Genomic DNA, 6,791 nt, shown 5'->3' on the forward strand with positions numbered 1-6,791 from the left:
CAGTGCATCGGGCAGGCCACAACTGGAGTACTGTGTGCAGTTCTGGAGGCCTCACTTCAAAAAGAATGTGGGCAGAATGGAATGGATGCACAGGAGAGCAACGAGGATGATTGGGGGCCTGGAGACCAAGTCCTATGAAGAAAGGCTAAGGGACTTGAGAATGTTTAGTCTGGAGAAGAGGTTGAGGAGGGAAATGATTTCTCTCTTTAAGTATTTGAAGGGGTGTCACTTAGAGGGCAGGGAGCTGTTCCTGTTGGCAGCAGAGGATAGGACTCACAATAATCGGTTTAAATTAAGGGTGGGAAGATACCAGCTAGATATTAGGGGGGGAAATTTACAGTAACAATTGTGCAACATTGGAATCAGCTGCCTAGGGAGGTGGTGAGCTCCCCCTCACTGGCAGTCTTTAGCAGCACCTGGACAAACACTCATCAGGGATGTTCTAGGCTGATCCTACATTGAGCGGGGGTTGGCCTAGATGGCCTGTATGGCCCCTTCCAACTCTGTGATTCCAAGATTCTATTCTATAACAACTAAAATAACTCAATAACTATATTGTAACAATGGCTGGAACACTGTGTAGATTTGCCTTATTTGCACAGGGCCTAGCCCTTTGGTGATGGATTTATAGATTACCTTTAGGGGTCGGATAAAACAATTCTTCATCTAAAATTCTTGAAGAACAGTCCTCATGTGGTACTTCCTGCTCGCCAGAATATTTTAGTCCTGCATCTTTAAATATAATCTGTCCATTCTTATTTTGATTCATCACAGTAGTATAGCTTAAACTAGTACCACAAGTTGAAAAGGTCACATTTTCTTTATTCTCACAAATATTTTTGGAGTCTTCCTGTAGTATGCTGTCAAGACAACTTAATTCAAGAGAATCTTCCTGAATAATATCTCTTTGTTCACGCAGCAAGCTATTCTTATTTCCGTTACTAATGTCATTAAACCCATTAAGTTCTTTCAGTACCAAATCAAATTGGTTCATTTCAAATTCATCTTTGTTTTTAAATTCTGAAGATAAATGCTTCACATCTTCAAAATGTTTTTGTGTCATTGCACATGAAAACTCCATTAATCTGTCTTCAGAGCCAATAATTTTTGCAGATTCATTTTTGAAATATGGCAGAATTAAATGCTGAAGTTGATTTCTTTTACTTGTATAAATCTTCTCAACAGTTGCATTTTCTATTTCTCTTACATATTCAGCATTTTGTTTCACTGACACTACCAGCTCTGAACTATGTGCTCTGCTAGGAAAAAAATCTTTTTGAAGCAAAACCTTCACAATTTCCACTGTTTTTTTAAGATGCTTCAAGCTACTAGAGACTCGAGACCAACATATAGACTCGTCTTCTAAAACACTTTTCATTTTACAGCTATTCTGTTTCCTTCTGTTTCCAAACAGGGCAACCTTACTGTGCCATGCTTTGACACTGACAGTTGTATTTTGAGTTATATAAAGATCAGGAAATATAACTGAAGTAAAGGAAAGTATATTTCTAGAATTAGGAGGACCATTAATTGGGAAAGCAATGCTGTTGCTTTGTTTAAGCACCTCGCTATTGGTACTGATATCGTTAGGATACTGAGAGTTTTTACTTTTGCTTTCTTGCACTAACAAACAATTGCAATTTGTTACAGCTGAAAATAATAACTTGGGTAGAAAATAAGCATGTGCATCGTGTCCATTATAAGATACTCTTGAAGCTGTGGCTGTACATCCTTCGCTGTATTCTTCCATGTTTTTGTAATTAGCTACCTTGCTTATAAATGAAATTTGATCCAACTCCTCACAGTCATTGCTGAGTGGAATTTTGTTGTATGTTTCAAAAAGAGACAAATGAGTTTTTGCAGCAACAGAACTGCAATGGTTTTTCACATCTTTGCAATTACTGTATTTCCTCTTGTCCATCACTGCTCTGCTACAAATTCCTAGATAACTAGGGATATATTTTCTTTTCCTCACAAAATTAATGCTATTTCTGAATCTCTTGGCTATACATTTTTCATTTGCTCTTAAAACAAAATGCAAAGTTTTAAATTTCTTAAGGAAAATAATACTGTTTTCATTGAAGCCTTTTATTTTTTTCTTTTGTGTACAGGTTACCATAGTAGCCATCATTTTAAGACTTGAATGTTTAATACTTAACTTTTCAAACATGTTTGGAACTGAAGACAAGATATTCAAACGCCTTAAATGGGCTGTCAGATCTTCCTTTTTTTTAGCAGTACTGAAGTTTGTATCCCATACAGAAGAACTATGAATATTATTGTCTTGTAAAATCTGATTGTCATAAGGTACATGTTTCCTTGCCTTTTTTTCTTTTTCATTATCATCTGCTGAAAAGGTATTACCACCTTCCACAGTAGTTTCGGAAAATATGTGACAATTTTTGGAGCTGCTTTCTTTAGATGCTTCTTTTAACTGAATATTAAATGCAGTTCTTTGGCTGAATATTGAGGTGCCATTCTTTTCATTTGCAGTGCTGCAATTATATTCCCTTTTATCTTGCAAAAGTAACTCAAAAGCAGCACATTTCACTAATTTAGGGTTTATAACTCTTTCACGCTTTCTTGAATATGGTTTATACAAATGTTGAAACTCTTTATTTCTTCTAAAATTATTATTTGCAGGACACCTTGTCTGTTTTGGGAATGATAAAATATTAACATTCTCATTCACATTTTTATTTGTATAGAACAAAGATACAAGAGCTGACTTCCTTCCTTCCATAAAGCTTCCAACTTGCAAACAAAGGGGTAGAATTTTGCCACTGTCACTATCACACACTGTAACTGGTTTTAGAACCTGGTATAGTGCTTTTGACCTTGAAAAATCATGTACATGATAGCAACCAGCACCATTTTCATTGTTTTGAAATACTGGTGCATCCTTAAGGAAAGGTTCAATTCTGGTGATAAGGTTTTCTGCCCAGATGTCATTAGATACTGGATTTACTGTTGCCAACTCACTCCAACTCCTACCACTCTCTATTGATTTTTCTCTTTCTTTAGCATGTACGGCCCGAGATTCTGGATTTGTGACCAATATATTTTGCTCACTCAGTTCAGAACAAACATCTCCTATGACACTACAGTCTCTGATTTCAAGAATGCATTTTTCATAAAATGGTATACTTCTTAACATTCTGGATTGCAAATTAATATCCACACATTGTTTAAAATGTGCATAAGAACTTATGACGGTTATTAAGTTAGTAGTGTTTCCATCTTGTAATTCCAAACCTTTCTGATTAACATTACATAAGCCTTGAGAAAAACACAGAGTTTTGTTAGATGATTTCTTAACTGCATAATACAGTCTTTGTAACAACTGCTGTTGCTCCTCCTCCAAGTTCCAATTATTTCTATCTATTTTAATTTTCTTTGGCCGTGGTTCTCCAGCTTCTTCCAAAATGTCAGTGAAAGTGCTTGTAAACCTGAATTTTCCATGTTCATATGTTCTAATGAACATAACTTCACTGTATCTGTCAAAAAATATAAACCAACATACAGACTGTTACAATTATTTTATACTTGTTTTAAGGCTATATAGAAAATTAATGAAAGGCATTTTTGGTAACAGTATGTTTACATTTATATTCCTGTTATTAATTTGTTAGGCAAACTAGCAATGATAGCATGCTCACATTTATTTATCTTAAAACATATATAACCCTGCCTTTCTCCCAGGCAACTGGAACACAGTTGCTCTGAGTTTTTTTAAAAAATGATGATTGTAGAGATTTTAAAGGACTAAAGAAGTACTAAACATAGGCTGCGGTCACACGTAACAGAAGCCACACAAGTGAGACGGAAAACAGGCGGAGTTTCCGGGCGCGATCTCACCAGCACATCTGGGAAGCGTAGCACTCCCGTGGCTCAACCGAGGCTTCCAGCCGAAACTGTGTGGCAAAAAACTAGTACCTTGGAGGTACTAGTTTCCGGAAACTACGGGGCAAGGGCGGGCGTCTGATCGCGTTTCCGGTGGCATCCGGCGCCCGCCCATGTCCCCTTGCAAATAAGGTGGGGGGTTTTTTTTGTCCAAGTCTCTGTGGATGTGCATGCGCACCCAACGGAGCATGCGCATTTGTCATGTACACAAAAATAAAAAACAGTTTGCCGCGGCGCGCGCTTCTTTGTTGCGCGCCGGCTTGTCCTGTGATCGGCACCTCACCCTTGCCATGGAACCTCCACGGTACCTCCAGAGGACCTCCACAGGAGGTCTGATCACGTAACTGCGCAGTAGTTTGCCCCAGGGCAAACAGCCATGCTTCTCCTCTGCAGTTTCCTGCCCGTGTGACCAGGGCCATAGTTACTTGAAACCATTATTTCCAAAGGAACGTGTTTTCTTTTATGTGTGCTTTTTACTGTACCTCTAGGCTTCAAACAAATGAAGATAGTGTTGAGTACTTCATTAGAGTTTGTTCTGCAGAATGTGCTTCACTTCCACAGTGTTCACATTTTAAGAATAGGTGTAATAGCTTTTCCTCCCAAGAGCAGCTTATTCAGTTAAATTGCATGGGGATACTTTGCTTTCCACAGTGGAACCTGACACAGTCTTGGACAGAAAAGTAAGGACAGTTCTGTGGCAGTCCCTAGCAGAGGCAGTGAATTGGGTGAGGACACTGAAACCACAACCCAGAGGTTTCTACTAAATACCAACCAAGAAAGAAGGAAGCCTTGCCATTACTGGAGAACACTATTGGGAGGAGGCAAAGAACAGTGCTATATGGTGCCACTGACTACCTGGAGAACAGCTAACAGTTGTTGAACACAAATTAATGACACCATCAACAATGGCCCATTCTGCATCTTGCATTCACTCCACTGTTTTACCAAACCCATGCTGGAACAGAAATTCTCCTCTACATCGTATGCCACTTTCACTTCGATTGTGGGATTTTATAGTAGCCTCCACACTGCATGCCAGTTTCGCTTGATCTCTCGGTTTTATGGCACTATCTGCATAGATTTATGGCCATTTTATAGCTGTTCAGGGGTGACTCTGCAGTCAGTATGGTGTTGGCCCAGGGTATCTGAATGTGGTTTTGAACCACATCTTTTTCTTTTCCAGTGTGGGTTTGGTAAAACAACAGAGCAAATGCTAGATGCAAAATGGGCCATGGACTCAGTACCGTTGGCCATTGTGTAGATGTAGCCCCAGGCCAACTGTCTCCACCAAACACTGCCTTTTTAAGAGTAGTTTTTCTAGCACTGGGCAATTCTGCATCTAGCATTCGCTCCACATGCAAATACCTCGGGGCAATGTAGAAGGTGCAATAAAATCTGACAATCAAAGAACTCAAAAGTGGCATGGAGTGTGGAAGCTAGCATAAATCCTGATAATCAAAGGGAGTGAAACCAGCATGCAATGCAGAGGGGAATTTCTGTTCCAACGTGGGTTTCGTAAAACAAAGGCGGGAAAACCCAATGCAGAATCAGCCATTGCCCCCCCCATAGTGCAGCCCTATGCATATTACTCCCTAGTATGTGATTTTAGGATTGCAAACACATACTGCATACCTGATCATATAATGTTAACAATTCTGGATTAAGAGCATTGCTACTCTTAAATACTTCTGATCCTTCAACCCTATCCGTTGCATGGTGGTTAAAATCACTGTGGTGTGAAAACACATTGGTTGCACTGAAATAACTATTTGGGATATATTTGGGACAAACATCTCACATAAAATGGGCTGGGGCATGTACACAGAACTTTATAAACCACTGTGGTTGTAAATTAAATGTATAAGATTTTTAACAGTTATCACTGTTAAACTCTGTCCTAATTCTGGTCTTTGTGATTACATTTTAATTCAATATGAAAATGAGAAAATGAAATACGTATATTGCATTTACTCTCAGCTAATATGTTTGCAACTGTAATGAAAGCAGTGCAAATCACATAGCTCTTACCATACCCATTTGATTACACATATATATCTTTAAAGCTGAGGCAAATATTTTTCCTCCTGAAAACAGACCCCCAACCCCACATTTCTCTCATCTTTTAATTTCCTAAAAAGACATCTCTGCTGTTAAAGACACACAATCATGAGTAAACTCTACCATCCTTTGTATAACTACCAACTCCCATTTAAAGCTGAAAATTCATTTGCCATGAGAATACTTGCTACAAATGTTGTAACCATTTTGTAAACTTAAGTAATGTCTCCTCTTGGAAATAAATGCTAGTTTGTATAAAGACTCTCCCCCCCCCCCTTTCTTTTTTTGACAAGAGTGCCATTGTACTTGAACAATGTTGCAGAAAAATCCAGCTAAACTGTGCCTTCCCATTAAGATAACTGCATGCATACTTACACTCTCACCCCTAAGCCACAAATACACTTGACTGCTTACCAAGAAAAGCATTTACGTGTGGTTTTTTTAAAAAATCCCCCACCCACAAACAAATCTCGGCGTGTGTGAAACGAGGAGAGGGGACTTTATTACGGCAATGCAAACGCATACAGTTTCAATAAATTTATGTAAAAGCCAGGTTACGTAAAAAATCTGGTATGAGACACAACAAAATCTACCGCGTTGACACAACCCATGAGGTAAATATCCGTTGATCTCCCCCACCACAACTTCTCTCTCAGCAACAACTACCTTCCCGCCCTTTTCCGCCGCCGGCTGCAGTCCTCTTGTAAATACGAAAGTCCTGAGGCAGCACGCGCGCCGCCAATCTCCGTGATTCCTTTTCGCTTTTTTTTTGCCAGAGGAACCAATGAAAACGGGGCTTTGCCATGCTGGGGGCGGGCCAAAGAGACGCT

This window comes from Gekko japonicus, unplaced genomic scaffold (genome assembly GCF_001447785.1).
Source record: "Gekko japonicus isolate JY-2015 unplaced genomic scaffold, Gekko_japonicus_V1.1 scaffold121, whole genome shotgun sequence".
Classification (NCBI taxonomy): Eukaryota; Metazoa; Chordata; class Lepidosauria; order Squamata; family Gekkonidae; genus Gekko; species Gekko japonicus.